The sequence below is a fragment of the Gobius niger genome (assembly GCF_951799975.1).
Source record: "Gobius niger genome assembly, chromosome: 4".
NCBI classification, from domain to species: Eukaryota; Metazoa; Chordata; class Actinopteri; order Gobiiformes; family Gobiidae; genus Gobius; species Gobius niger.
Genome location: NC_136855.1, coordinates 42,650,921 through 42,667,655, shown reverse-complemented (window position 1 = coordinate 42,667,655; position 16,735 = coordinate 42,650,921).

Genomic DNA, 16,735 nt, shown 5'->3' with positions numbered 1-16,735 from the left:
TATGAGGCCCACATCAGGCCCACATCAGGACCATATGAGGCCCACATCAGGCCCACATCAGGACCATATGAGGCCCACATCAGGACCATATGAGGCCCACATCAGGCCCACATCAGGACCATATGAGGCCCACATCAGGCCCACATCAGGACCATATGAGGCCCACATCAGGACCATATGAGGCCCACATCAGGCCCACATCAGGACCATATGAGGCCCACATCAGGCCCACATCAGGCCCACATCAGGCCCACATCAGGCCCACATCAGGCCCACATCAGGACCATATGAGGCCCACATGAGGCCCACATCAGGACCATATGAGGCCCACATCAGGCCCACATGAGGCCCACATCAGGCCCACATCAGGACCATATGAGGCCCACATCAGGCCCACATCAGGCCCACATCAGGCCCACATCAGGCCCACATCAGGCCCACATCAGGCCCACATCAGGCCCACATGAGGCCCACATGAGGCCCACATCAGGCCCACATCAGGCCCACATCAGGCCCACATCAGGCCCACATGAGGCCCACATGAGGCCCACATCAGGCCCACATCAGGCCCACATCAGGCCCACATCAGGCCCACATGACGCCCACATGACGCCCACATCAGGCCCACATGACGCCCACATGAGGCCCACATCAGGCCCACATCAGGCCCACATGACGCCCACATCAGGACCATATGAGGCCCACATCAGGCCCACATGAGGCCCACATCAGGACCATATGAGGCCCACATCAGGACCATATGAGGCCCACATCAGGCCCACATCAGGCCCACATCAGGCCCACATCAGGCCCACATGAGGCCCACATGAGGCCCACATCAGGCCCACATCAGGCCCACATCAGGCCCACATGAGGCCCACATGAGGCCCACATCAGGCCCACATCAGGCCCACATCAGGCCCACATCAGGCCCACATGACGCCCACATGAGGCCCACATCAGGCCCACATCAGGCCCACATGACGCCCACATGAGGCCCACATCAGGCCCACATCAGGCCCACATGAGGCCCACATGACGCCCACATCAGGACCATATGAGGCCCACATCAGGCCCACATCAGGCCCACATCAGGCCCACATCAGGCCCACATCAGGACCATATGAGGCCCACATCAGGCCCACATCAGGACCATATGAGGCCCACATCAGGACCATATGAGGCCCACATCAGGCCCACATCAGGCCCACATCAGGCCCACATGAGGCCCACATGAGGCCCACATCAGGCCCACATCAGGACCATATGAGGCCCACATGAGGCCCACATCAGGCCCACATCAGGCCCACATCAGGCCCACATCAGGCCCACATGAGGCCCACATCAGGCCCACATCAGGCCCACATCAGGCCCACATGAGGCCCACATCAGACCCACATCAGGCCCACATCAGGCCCACATCAGGCCCACATGAGACCCACATCAGGCCCACATCAGGCCCACATGAGGCCCACATCAGGCCCACATCAGGACCATATGAGGCCCACATGAGGCCCACATCAGGCCCACATCAGGCCCACATCAGGCCCACATCAGGCCCACATCAGGCCCACATCAGGCCCACATGAGGCCCACATCAGGCCCACATCAGGCCCACATCAGGCCCACATCAGGACCATATGAGGCCCACATGAGGCCCACATCAGGCCCACATCAGGCCCACATCAGGCCCACATCAGGCCCACATCAGGCCCACATCAGGCCCACATCAGGCCCACATGAGGCCCACATCAGGCCCACATCAGGCCCACATCAGGCCCACATCAGGACCATATGAGGCCCACATGAGGCCCACATCAGGCCCACATCAGGCCCACATCAGGCCCACATCAGGCCCACATCAGGCCCACATGAGGCCCACATCAGGCCCACATCAGGCCCACATCAGGCCCACATGACGCCCACATGAGGCCCACATCAGGCCCACATCAGGCCCACATGAGGCCCACATGAGGCCCACATCAGGCCCACATCAGGCCCACATCAGGCCCACATCAGGACCACATCAGGCCCACATCAGGCCCACATCAGGCCCACATCAGGCCCACATCAGGCCCACATCAGGCCCACATGAGGACCACATCAGGCCCACATCAGGCCCACATCAGGCCCACATCAGGACCACATCAGGCCCACATCAGGCCCACATCAGGCCCACATGAGGCCCACATCAGGCCCACATCAGGCCCACATCAGGCCCACATCAGGCCCACATCAGGCCCACATGAGGCCCACATGAGGCCCACATCAGGCCCACATCAGGCCCACATCAGGCCCACATCAGGCCCACATCAGGCCCACATCAGGCCCACATCAGGCCCACATGAGGACCACATCAGGCCCACATCAGGCCCACATCAGGCCCACATCAGGACCACATCAGGCCCACATCAGGCCCACATCAGGCCCACATCAGGCCCACATCAGGCCCACATGACGCCCACATCAGGCCCACATCAGGCCCACATCAGGCCCACATCAGGCCCACATCAGGCCCACATCAGGCCCACATGAGGCCCACATCAGGCCCACATCAGGACCATATGAGGCCCACATCAGGCCCACATCAGGCCCACATGAGGCCCACATCAGGCCCACATCAGGCCCACATGAGGCCCACATCAGGCCCACATCAGGCCCACATGAGGCCCACATCAGGCCCACATCAGGCCCACATCAGGCCCACATCAGGCCCACATCAGGCCCACATCAGGCCCACATCAGGCCCACATCAGGCCCACATCAGGCCCACATCAGGCCCACATCAGGCCCACATCAGGCCCACATCAGGACCATATGAGGCCCACATGAGGCCCACATCAGGACCATATGAGGCCCACATCAGGCCCACATCAGGCCCACATCAGGCCCACATCAGGCCCACATCAGGCCCACATCAGGACCATATGAGGCCCACATGAGGACCACATGAGGCCCACATCAGGCCCACATCAGGCCCACATCAGGACCATATGAGGCCCACATCAGGACCACATGAGGCCCACATTAGGCCCACATCAGGCCCACATCAGGCCCACATCAGTCCCACATCAGGCCCACATCAGGCCCACATCAGGCCCACATCAGGCCCACATCAGGCCCACATCAGGCCCACATCAGGCCCACATCAGGCCCACATGAGGCCCACATCAGGCCCACATCAGGCCCACATCAGGCCCACATCAGGCCCACATCAGGTCTCCGTCCCCTGGTCTGTAATCAGGTGTTTTTCCTCCTCACACAGAGCTTCACAGACTGGGCCGTGTTTGCTTTCGTTACCAGAGCTTAAAAGCTTGTGAGGAGTTTGTTTAGCTCCTTCATCAGTGCGCTGCTGTTTTCACTCTTTCATGTCAGGAAATGAAGCCGAGCGCTGGCCCCGCGAACAGGCACAGAGCGTGTGCTGTCGGCGCTCCGGACAGGGGCGGGGCCTCGGGCTGCCGGGGGCGTGGCCAAAACGCTGGTCATAAAGACAGGCCATAGTCAGTGCTTCACAACTTTGTGACAGAGGCTTAAATCTCCTCAATCCCAGAGGTTTTTCCTAAGAACCGACAGTCAGAATCAGAACAACAAGTGAGTCTCGAGTCTCCAAAACCCCTGCAGGAGGAAGAGCCTTTAGCTCCAAGCTCCGGTTTTATGGAATCAACTCCCAGCTCACGTTAAAGAGACAGAGACAGTCTCTACGTTTAAGACCAGGCTCCACAGAAGTCAGCCCAGTGGACACATTGTAGCAAACATTTATGACGCCGCTCTTTGAAGAAAGTCGAGGTCGATCGATACAAAATCGGCCGATCTAACGCCTCGCTTTAATACCAGTCCTCTCTCAACTCCCGAAGCCTCAGGGGAACTGAGAAACATCAAGTTTGTTCAACACAGGTTTCACCAACTAAACCTCAGTCAATGTGAACACGCCTGGATTTAACAGTTATGCTAAAGCCAGTGGCTAATGCTAATGCTAATGCTAACGGCACCTCATCAAGGCTGGGACAGAAACTGTGAGTGGATCACGTATACAAAATACAAATACAAATACAGATAAAATCGTCCAATGCTGGAGTTGTTTCATGTTTTAAAGCACAGTTCAACACGGACACAGTTTACAGTTCGACATTTGAAAAAATCTGCCAAAAATATCGGCAGTGCATATCGGCACGAGCCTCAGAAAAACCCATATTGGTCAAAGATTACTTACACGTGACTTTATAATCACACAGACAAACAGCTACACACAATTGTTGGGAAGAAATTGCCATTAAATTTCATGCAATTATGATATTTTCCAATAGATTGAGATTTAATGCCAGTTTGAATCAAATGTAATATTTTTAAAGACATTGAAGGCCAGAGAGATAAAGGTAGCATAAATATGACTTTACTACAGGTTTAAATTGGAATAAGTTAATCAAATAAGCTGTGCATGAATGTCAAGAAGCATTTTGGATTGTTTATGTTTTTAAAAACTGTGCTCTTTTGGTTTGTTGCCTCAGCACTTTTGTTGAGCTGGAACATTTTCACCGCACTCATGTTTTTGCATTTCTACTCTTAATATTCTGTTCTGTCTACCCAAAAAGTGTGTTGAAATATTTTTCCCCTAAAATTTAACGAGTTCATGCAAATACATTTTTAGGAGTGACCATTGATGGAAAAATTGAATGGAAATCACATATAAGTTTATTAATAATTGGCTAATTGAAAACTGTACTCGATAAAAATCTCTTCTATTACTCTATAACTCCCTCATACTTCCTTACCTAAAGTATGGCCTGGAAATATGTGGAAACAATTATAAATCCAACACTCATCCTATTTTCCTACTCCAAAAAAAGGCAATAAGAAATATCACTAAAGCAGATTTCTGTCTTTGTAGAGCTGAGCCGACTGAAAACCTATGATCTTGTTGATCTAAACACATTAGTAATAGTTTACAAAGCACATAATGATCTTCTCCCTCCTCCAGGAGCTTTTTGAACACAGGAAAAGTCAGTATAACCTCCGAGGAACTGCTGTTTTCAAAAAAGCAAAAGCTAAAAAGAATAAAAAGAGTCAATGTGTTTCTGTGAGAGGAGTTAATCTGTGGAAGATCAGTTAAAACTGTCCCAAACAGTCAAAGCTTCAGAAAGTTGTTTAAAGCTATAAAATTCAAGAATATATAAGCTTAGGATGAATAAAGTAAGAAAAAATAAATAAATAATAATGACATGATTTAGTTTCAACTAAATTAACTTAAAAGAAATATATGTAACATATTTGTTGGAATATTGAAATTTATGTGACTATTTCCAGATACAGGATTATTTCTCTTCTGTTTAACACTTGATATTGTTCATTATTAATGTTTGTGTTTTGTTTTTCTCTGGTGAAGTCTGTAAACTGGGTTAGTTATAAGTTTTCACTTCAGTCTAAAACCTTTCGGTCGTGTTGTTCACAAAGAATTGGAAATGTTTTTACGTTTAAAGGAATGAACTGACCGAATAAACTACTACTACTACTAAAATAAAAAGAGGGTTAATGCTTTTGAATTCCCCGCAGTAAATGAGCCTTAGGAGGGACTCTGCTGTGGGACGTCCGGGACACTGAGCCCTGTCCTCCAGCTCCTCTTAGACTTATGATATAATCTTTCCTTTATCTGTAGTTTGTTCATCTCCTCCTCCACCTCCTCCTCCTCCTCCTCCTCCTCCTCCTCCTCCTCCTCCTCCTTCAGACGGCCGGACGTTCGTACCAGAAATTGGCATCGGCCTTCGAAAAACCCATGTCTATCGACCAAAACAATAACAAAATAAAACCATCGTCCTGGCTCAACCCATTAAATAGATTTGGTGGTGGAAAATAAAGGCCTGGATCCGGACTGTACCAGGACTTTAGCCTGGGGGGGTGCGGGGGGTGTTTGCTTCACTTCTGTCTAAGCTGAATAACAGGACGAGCACAAACACCAAAGTCTTCTCGTATCGAAAGCCAGTGAAGCAAAACATTCATAAACTCAAAGCAATCCAAGAAGCTCCTGAGGTCTGGACGCCGTCACGTCTTCCAGGAACATTAGCGAGCGTTGTTTTAACCAGAGCTCCCAGTCTCCCCTGTCGTCCCGCGAGACGAACGCTACATCCCGACGCAACCTACAATTAGCATTAGCCTCTGTGAATGAGGGCGGCGTGCCAGAGTGTGTGCTCGAGCCCGGGGGGGCGCGGAGAGAGAGCCTTTCTGCTTACAACGCTGACCAAAATTATGCTGGAAACCGAAGAGGAGCGAACGCAATGGGGCACAAAGAGGGTAAAGTGGTTCAGAGAGAAACCCACACAGAGCCCCAGTGTGAGCGAGGAGTGACCGGTCAGCACCGCCTCTGGAGCAGGAAGTGTTTCTTTACTGACGAGAACAAACAATAAGGGTTAGGGTTAGATCGTCTGCTCCGGAGGGACGGTCTGCTGTGAGTTTGTATAGATCTATGAGTTGGTTTGTCTAAAAGTACAAATAATCCTAATCCTTAAGGTTAACCCCTTAACTCCCACCTGAACCGAGCACATTTTCTCCAGTTTGGCTTTACCCCAATCCAAAAGCTTCTGGAAGAAAGGTGTGAAAATAGCAATAAAACAATGATGGAAATGTGACAAAATGATGGAAATGTGAAAAAGTGGCAAAAATGTCACAAAAATGTCACAAAAAATGGACAAAAAATGGATAAAAAATGGACCAAAAAATGTAAAAAATGTGAAAAAAAAATTGATTAAAAATTGACGAAAAATAGACGAAAAATGGACGAAAAAATGACAAAAATGTGACAAAAAATTACAAAAAATCGATTAAAAAAAATGTCAAAAATGTGACAAAAAATGATTAAAAATTGACGAAAAATTGACGAAAAAATGACAAAAATGTGATTAAAAAAAAATTACAAAAAAGTTACAAAAATGAGTTGAACACCCAACAAAAAAATGTTGGAAAAAAAAATGTGATGACGTGAGGAAAAAGATCCTCTGGGTTCAGGCGGGAGTTAAGAGGTTAACCATTTCCCTGGCCCTAACCTTCATTTGTGTCCTGATATCTCACGTTTTCACAGCAGACTGTCCCTCCGGAGCAGAACATCTAACACTCACCAACAATAAGTCACTCACGATCCAGAGCAGGTCAGCAGGACTAAAGCTGCGGACGCACGAGAGGAGCTTTAGCCCGGAAGTCGACCTCGTATCAGCCGAGACGTGTTCAGTAAAGTGAAAATAAGAATAATGGCCATGTTTGTGGGTAAAATGCACCGTGATGTTGGAGGATGCATTTGTTTGCCTCACAGCAAGAAGGTCTCGGGTTCGATTCCCACCAGGATGGGTTTCTTTCCGTTAAGCCGTACAATGAGAAGATTATTATCTTTACTTACCTTTGGATCGACTAACAGTGGTTTAGACGTATTAACCTCTTACCATCCGCTAAAACCAAATGCATTCTCTCCTCTTTGCCATTGTCGTCACTTTTTATTTCCCTTATGTGTTTTTGTCACTTTTTTATTACTTTTTTGCTGGATTTTTATCACTTTTTTGCTGGATTTTTATCACTTTTTTGCTGGATTTTTATCACTTTTTTGCTGGATTTTTATCACTTTTTTGTTGGATTTTGTCACTTTTTTGCTGGATTTTTGTCACTTTTTTGATGGATTTTTATCACTTTTTAGCTGGATTTTTGTCACTTTTTAGCTGGATTTTTGTCACTTTTTAGCTGGATTTTTGTCACTTTTTTGCTGGATTTTTTCACTTTTTTGCTGGATTTTTGTCTTTTTTTGCCGGATTTTTGTCACTTTTTTGCTGGATTTTTATCACTTTTTTGCTGGATTTTTATCACTTTTTTGTTGGATTTTGTCACTTTTTTGCTGGATTTTTGTCACTTTTTTGCTGGATTTTTATCACTTTTTAGCTGGATTTTTGTCACTTTTTAGCTGGATTTTTGTCACTTTTTAGCTGGATTTTTGTCACTTTTTTGCTGGATTTTTTCACTTTTTTGCTGGATTTTTGTCTTTTTTTGCCGGATTTTTGTTACTTTTTTGCTGGATTTTTGTCACTTTTTTGCTGGATTTTTGTCACTTTTCTGCTGGATTTTTGTCACTTTTTTGATGGATTTTTGTCACTTTTCTGCTGGATTTTTGTCTTTTTTTTGCTGGATTTTTGTCACTTTTTTGCTGGATTTTTGTCACTTTTTTGCTGGATTTTTGTCTTTTTTTTGCTGGATTTTTGTCACTTTTCTGCTGGATTTTTGTCACTTTTTAGCTGGATTTTTGTCACTTTTTTGCTGGATTTTTGTCACTTTTTTGCTGGATTTTTGTCTTTTTTTTGCTGGATTTTTGTCACTTTTCTGCTGGATTTTTGTCACTTTTTTGCTGGATTTTTTCACTTTTTTGCTGGATTTTTGTCTTTTTTTGCTGGATTTTTGTTACTTTTTTGCTGGATTTTTGTCACTTTTTTGCTGGATTTTTGTCACTTTTTTGCTGGATTTTTGTCACTTTTCTGCTGGATTTTTGTCACTTTTTTGATGGATTTTTGTCACTTTTCTGCTGGATTTTTGTCACTTTTTTGATGGATTTTTGTCACTTTTCTGCTGGATTTTTGTCTTTTTTTTGCTGGATTTTTGTCACTTTTTTGCTGGATTTTTGTCACTTTTTTGCTGGATTTTTATCACTTTTCTGCTGGATTTTTGTCACTTTTTTGCTGGATTTTTGTCACTTTTCTGCTGGATTTTTGTCACTTTTTTGATGGATTTTTGTCACTTTTCTGCTGGATTTTTGTCACTTTTTTGATGGATTTTTGTCACTTTTCTGCTGGATTTTTGTCTTTTTTTTGCTGGATTTTTGTCACTTTTTTGCTGGATTTTTGTCACTTTTTTGCTGGATTTTTGTCACTTTTTTGCTGGATTTTTGTCACTTTTTTGCTGGATTTTTGTCACTTTTTTGCTGGATTTTTGTCACTTTTTTGCTGGATTTTTGTCTTTTTTTGCTGGATTTTTATCACTTTTTTGCTGGATTTTTGTCACTTTTTTGATGGATTTTTGTCACTTTTTTGCTGGATTTTTATCACTTTTTTGCTGGATTTTTGTCACCTTTTTGTTGAGTTTTTGTCATTTTTGTCGCTTTTTTTGGTCACTTTTTAGCACTTCTTTGTCGTGTTTACATCCTCATTTTCTTTTTTTCTCTTTTATCGCTGTTCTGAAGAAGCTTTTAGATTTGGAGAACTTGGAGAACAGGAGTAAACATGTTCAGGTGGGAGTTAAGAGGTTAAAGCTGAAGAACCCATATCAGTCGACACAGGGTCCCAGTGTGAGGGAAGCCTGTATCAATAGTGCCTTTGGACGGCCCTCAGAAACACCAAAACACAACTGCAAGCAATTACCCCCCATCCCCACTCCCCCCTCCCCTGAGCGGCTGATACCTGCCGCACTCACGGCTCTGCAGGGGACAACAGAGCTCTGTGCACACGCCTCACACATGCCTCACACACGCCAAACACACGGGTTATTGTCGGGCCCGGTGCCTCACACTGATCTGTAAACGCCTCCCAGGTCAAGAGAGACCACAAATGTATTTTCATTAACAGGTATGATCGGTGTGTTCAGTATGAAACAGACACAGATACTTTCACACGTCACGAATGGAACAGAAATCATGAGGCTCCTGCACTGGCTTCAGTTTTACACGTTTGTTGTGGCTTTGTTCTGCTGATGTCCAAACTCTGAGATGTAGGGGGAGGATCGTCTGCAGGGGTTGAAAGTTGCCCGAGAAGGGATTTTATTTGGTCCGAGTGGGAGTGCTCAGGCTCAGCAATTGAGAATAACATTCAAAAACATCATAAAAGGTTGTTCCCATCATCAGTAGACTTACAAAGAGAGAGATTTATATCCTGGCAAGTTGCTTTATCTTAAAATTTGAGCTGTGTTTTCGGTCAAAGGAATTAATTATTACTATTATCAAGAAACTGTAAATCAAATTAGATACTGCAACTCCTACAATAATGGAGCACTCCTGGATGGAAGAGAACTTAAAGCACGGTGGAGCAGCAGTTAGTGCTCGTGCCTCAGAGCAAGAAGCTGGACGGGGCCTTTCTGTGTGGAGTTTGTTCTCTCCGTGTCTGTGTAGGTTTCCTCCGGGCGCTCCAGTTTCCATCCATCCATTTTCTTCCACTCTTACCGGGGCCGGGTCACGGAGGCCTGCCCAGACGTCCCGATCCACACACACCTCCTCCAGCTGACGGCGAGGCGACACCAGGACACAGAGGAACAGGGCCAGATCTTGTGGCGGCGCACGGAGGGGCGCAGGCTCTTGGTGAAGTATGTTCCGAGTGGCGGATGCACTATTCGCCTTCGCCACTTGTGAGGGGGCGTCACGAGAGGAGCTGACTGCACTGATGGGGCAAGGCAAGGCAAGTTTATTTGTAGAGCACAATTCATACACAAGGCAATTCAAAGTGCTTCACAGTTGCATAAATATAAGAAAACAAATAGAATCAATAAAAACATCAACATAAAATTAATCAATCACAGTAAAAGGCGAGAGTGCAGATAAAATACTTTCAGTCATATGCATCGGCAAAAAGAACTGTTTTCAGCCTGGATTTGAACATTGTCAGAGTTGAGGCCTGTCTCACATCCTCATGAAGACTGTTCCAGATTTTAGCTGCATGAAACTGAAACGCAGCCTCACTGTGTTTAGTCCTGACTCTGGGAACCACCAGGAGGCCCCTCCCTGAAGTTCTCAGGGCCCGAGATGGTTCATACGGCTCTAACATGTCAGAGATGTACTTTGTAAAGACTTGTAACAAGCAGAGCTGTTTTAAAGTCTATTCTCTGAGTGACAGGAAGCCAGTGCAGAGACCGGAGCACTGGACTAATATGGTCGTATTTCCTGGTTCTTGTCAGGACTCGAGCAGCAGCGTTCTGGATGTTCTGCAGCTCTGACAGCTCGTTTAGAGAGGCCAGTGAGCAGCCGTTACAGTCGTCTAACCTGCTGGAGACAAACACATGGATAAGTCTCTCCAAGTCTGGTTTTGACACTATTCCTCTGATCTTAATGTTTTTCAGATGGTAAAAAGCTGATGATGTTTTTGCTTTGATGTGGCTGTTTAAGTTCAGGTCTGAGTCCATGATCACTCCTAGATTTCTAACCTGATTTTTTGGTTTTAGAGAGAGAGACCTCTCTAAAACCAAAGAGAGGTGTCCCTCTCTTTTAGAGGGACACCTCTGACATTCATTTCCTCATGCCATCGTCTGCGTTTTGAGACACGAGATCAGGCTCAATGTCCCTCCAGCGTCCGAGGGAGGTGTTTCCTTCGCCGCCCTGCGAAGGAAACTCATTTCGGCCGCTTGTATTCGCGATCTCGTCCTTTTGGTCATGACCCAGATCTCATGACCATAGGTGAGGGTCACATGACCACAGGTGAGGATCACATGACCATAGGTGAGGGCGGGAGCGTAGACGGACTCAGCTCCCTCTTCACCACGACAGTCCGATACAGCGCCCACATCACTGCTGACGTCACTCCCTCCGTCCCTCACTCGAGAACTCCACCTCGAGACACTTGAACTCCTCCACTTGAGGCGAGGACCCCCCACTGACCTGGAGAGGGGAAGAACCATGACCTCGGATTTGGAGGTGATGCTTCACACGTGGCTGTAAACCGCCCCAGAGCAGCTGGAGGTCTTGGTTTGATGAAGCCAACAGAACAACATGATCAAAAACCAACACGCACTGGGAACAGGTCGGACTTACTGCCGGCAATGCCAACCGAGCTGGTGGTCATACAGGGAGCGGACAGTGCTGAGCAGAGGGCCCTGGTCTACAAGGCACTGAACAAATACAGTCCTTTCCTTCCTTTCCTTAAACAAACACATCTAAACTTCACTTCTGTCCACTCCTACAAACCTCCTGACATCCTTTAGATTCACCCTTTTCCTCTTGAAAGTCAGATGGTAATGTCATAAAGAGGAGGAGGGACCATGTTACATCAGAAACACACCTGGATTTGTCTTTCATTCATGTCAGAGTCATCTTTACACCTCCACCCTGAATCTGCATCAGTGTTACGTCTTCAAAAAACAAAAGCAAGACAAAGATCAAAATCTGTCTCTCTGCTTCACTCATGTCAAAGTGAGTGTCTGTTTTGTGACCGGAAACACTTTAAAGCCTCTGGGACCAAAGACTGCCCACACAAAGCAACAGCCAAAGGGAGTGTCCGCCCTGAGCTGAAGGACGGGTCGGGGGGAAGCACGTTTCGGACGGTTCCCACCAAAGCCCTCTCCTGTTTCCTGCCGCCGCTGACGGACTCAGAGGTACAGAGTCTCTCGCCTGCAGAGATGTAACTTTCCACACATCTCAGCCTGAAACCCAGCGAGATGAAACAGCCAGTCCAGAGTCAGAGTCCTCCAGGAGTTTTACATAACAAACCGCAGAATGTTGGAAGGGTTTGAGCATTGACGGCCAACAGCGCAGATCCAAGAGAGAGAGAGGAGCGTCTACGAGAGGAGCTGACTGTGCCGGCGACGATGAGGATGACTCAGGATGTGACTCTTCTGAGGGTTTTAACCTCCTGAACCGAGCACATTTTCAAAAACGAGGATGAAAGCACAACCAAAAAAGTGCCAAGGAGCAACAGAAATACAATTAGCAGGTTACTAAGGAACTGAAGCAAGATGGCGCCGCTGTGTTTGGCCTGTCACTTGCTACTCTGTCTTCTGTTGTTTGTTTTAGCTGTCGTTTCGCCGGCAATAGTTTATGATCGGACTACGCTGCTGGAATTGCGTTTTGCATCAAAAAGCCTCCTCAATGTCCAGTCTTTCAAACCACCACCGCCACTGTTCACATCAATTCCTCCGTTTCTGAGACGCCCTGCCTGTCTGCTACCAGGCAGTAAGCGCCGCAGAAGACGCGGTCGGAGGGGCGGGTTGCATGTCAGGCTGAGGACTCACCTGGATTCTCCGTCGTCGAGAAGTGGAGATCGATCGGACCTTGGCAGCGCTAGAAGAACGCGGGATTGTTACGGGTGGCTTAGGCTGGTTAGCCCCGACACCGGCCCTCCGTGTCCGTGCCCCCGCCGCGCAAAAACATCCACTCGGAGCTGCGTCCAAGGAAACCTCCGTCCAATTCCTCGCGTGACATCGCCGCCTGTCAGCACGACCACGTTCCGCATGGCTCTTTGTAACACCAGATCGCTCAATAACAAAACTTTTATCCTCAATAATGTCATCTCCTCTCACAATCTGGATTTGTTTTTCCTCACGGAAACCTGGCTCCCTCCAGGTGACGTCAGTGCCTTTTCGGAACTCCTCCCCTCTGGCTATAGTTACCTCAACGCCCCACGGCAAACGGGTAGGGGCGGGGGGATAGCCACCACATACAGACAGTCACTGAAGTGCCGCCAGCTGTCCACCAAAGTGTATTCCAGCTTTGAGTTACAAGCATTTGTGCTCTCACTCCCATGTCCTATTTTATGTGCAATCATTTACCGACCGCCTAAATTAAATAAGGACTTCTTAAATGATTTTTCAGAGTTTCTGTCAGAGTTTCTGCCAAAGTTTGACAACATCCTAATCTGTGGTGACTTTAACATCCATGTTTGTTGCCCCTCTGATAAATCTGCAAATGATTTCAAGGCACTTTTAGACTCACTAGATCTGACCCAGTCCATATCCTGCCCAACTCATAGGTTAGGTCACACTCTTGATCTCATCATCTCACGTGGGGTGACAGTGTCAACTTGTGAGGTCCTGGATTTTCCCGTATCTGACCACTCTCTCATACGGTTTGACATCCGTGCTGTTCCACCTGCACCCACATCCACTGCCCCCCAACGTCGGCGCATCATTACCTCATCAACAGTTAATGACTTTACTGCTGCCTTTACTGTCTCTGATCTTTGCTCTACTGCTGATTTGGCATCGCCTCCATGTCCTGACCTTTTCCTCTCCTCCTTTCACACCATTTGCTCCCAGATTATGGACTCTGTTGCGCCCTACAAGGCAATGGGTACCAAAGGCCCATCAGACCCCTGGCTCAATGATACAACTCGGGCTCTTAGGTGTCAGTGTAGACAGGCAGAGCGCAAATGGAAGAAGGATAGGCTGCAGGTGTCACTGGAGATGTTTAGAGACAGTCTTGCCACCTATCAGACAGCAGTGAAGGAAGCTAAAGGACAATACCTTTCCAATCTCATCAATAGCAATAGCCATCGCCCTGGAATCCTGTTCAGCACTATTAACTCTGTGATAAATCCGGTGTCTGTTGGTTTGACTGATGTATCTGAACAAACATGTAACGCATTCAAACAGTACTTTTTGGACAAGGTTTCGTCTGTTAGGCAATCCATCACACAAGCCCCCTCTGTTATCATGCCCTCCCAAGCGGTGCAATGTGTGCTGGTGAACTTTGAGGCAGTTACCCTTGTAGACCTCAAAAAAGCGGTCCATGAGTTGAAGGCCACCACCTGCCCTCTAGACACTGTTCCTACCAAAATTATGAAGGAGGCTATTGACATCGTGGGTCCCTGCCTTGTCTCCTTTATAAACAGTTGTCTCAGTTTGGGCACTGTTCCCACTGCTCTCAAACATGCCATTGTCAGACCGCTGCTCAAGAAGCCCAACCTTGATCCCTCCACACTGTCCAATTTCCGCCCAATATCTCATCTGCCGTTCCTGTCTAAGCTGATGGAGAAGCTTGTTGTCTCCCAGCTTCAGTCTCACCTCCAACTGCATGCAATAGCTGATAAGTTCCAGTCCGGCTTCAGGTCTAGGCATAGCACCGAATCAGCGTTACTGAGGGTCCACAATGACATCCTGGGAGCCCTGGACAGTAAAAGCTCTGTGGTTTTGGTGCTACTGGACCTGACACCGTGGATCATAACATCCTCATCTCCCGACTTCAACACACTGTCGGTCTGCAGGGCATGGCTCTCAGATGGTTTTCATCATATCTCACAAACAGAACTTTTTCCGTAATGCTCAATGACTGTTCCTCCTCAGCTGCTCCTCTGTCATCCGGTGTGCCCCAAGGATCCATTCTTGGCCCTATTCTGTTTTCCCTGTATATGCTGCCACTTGGTCAACTTATCTCTAAACACAACGTCCACTTTCATTTCTATGCAGACGACCTCCAGATCTACCTCCCTGTGACTTTGAGCAACAGTGCTGCATTGGACCCTCTCTACAACTGCCTTCACACCATCAAACAATGACTCTCCCAGAATCTCCTTCACCTGAATGAAGGAAAGACTGAGTACATCCTGTTCACCCCGGACTCACCTCACAGTTCCCCCAGTTTTGGTCCTCCTACACCTCAGTTTGCCCCCGCCATCCGCAACCTGGGTGTTATTTTTGACAGTGGCATGATCTTTGATAAACAGATAGGTGCAGTTGTGAAGGCGAGCTTTTACCAGCTAAGGCTAATTTGTAAGATCAAGTCTTTCTTGTTCCGAGCTGACCTGGAAAAGGCCATCCATGCCTTCATCAGCTCGAGGATAGACGACTGTAACGCCCTCTACACTGGACTGAACCAATCACTCCTCAATCGGCTTCAACTGGTACAAAACGCAGCAGCTCGTCTCCTCTCCAACACCTCCAGACGCTCACACATCACCCCAGTCCTCCGCTCTCTCCACTGGCTCCCGGTGGCGTTTAGGGTGGAGTTTAAGGTCCTGATGTTTGTTTTCAAGGCCATCAATGGTCTGGCCCCGGACGACCTCGCTGAATTAGTAACGGTCTACGAACCAGCCAGAACTCCTCCTCCTCTGATCACACCTCCCTGGTCACTCCCAAGTTCAAATACACAAAGTTTGGAGGCCGGTCATTTGCAGTGCAAGGCCCAAAGCTGTGGAACGCACTTCCGGTCCAGCTTCGAAACATCACAGAGCTGAGTGTTTTTAAATCACAGTTGAAGACACATTTTTTCAGGAAAGCCTTCGGATAGCCACCGTCTCGACTGCTGTTTTTATGTGTTTTTGTATTTATTGTTGTCTACGATGATTCTTGTTTTTATCCTGGAAAGCGCTCTGGGCACCTTCTGGTTGTTGTTGGGCGCTATACAAATAAAATTTGATTGATTGATTGATTGAATTAAAAAATGATGGAAAAGCAGAAAAACATAACAAAAATGTGACATAAATGTGGCTTTGTAGGTCTTAGTTTTCAAATGAGGACTATAGGCTGTAAACCTTTAGATTTGGGCAAAGCTGGAGAAAATGTGCTCGGCTCGAGAACTTTTTGACTCTGATCTGAGCCAGAGTAAAGACAGTGCGGAGTCATTTTCCAAGGATCCCCTTATATTTCTAATACAATCCCAACAGTTTCAGAGATTTTACATTAATGTTATGCTTTTAAGGCGAGACGCTGCAGGTGAACAGGGAAGTTCTCAGTAATTTTACGTTTTCATATAAAAATAACATTCCGTGCATCTCTACTGTTTGCAGACGAATCAGGACCTTCAGCTGCTCTGGGGCGGGGTGAGGATCAGCACCTCCGAGGCCATGGTTCTCCTTCCCCTCTCCAGGTCGGTGGGGAGTCCTTACCTCAAGTGGAGGAGTTCAAGTCTCTCAGGTCTTGTTCTCAGTGAGGGACGGATGGAGCGTGAGATGGACAGACGGATCGGTGCGGCGTCAGCAGTGATGCGGTCGCTGTATCGGTCTGTCGTGGTGAAGAGGGAGCTGAGTCTACCCCGCCCTCACCTATGGTCATGTGATCCTCACCTATGGTCATGTGATCCTCACCTATG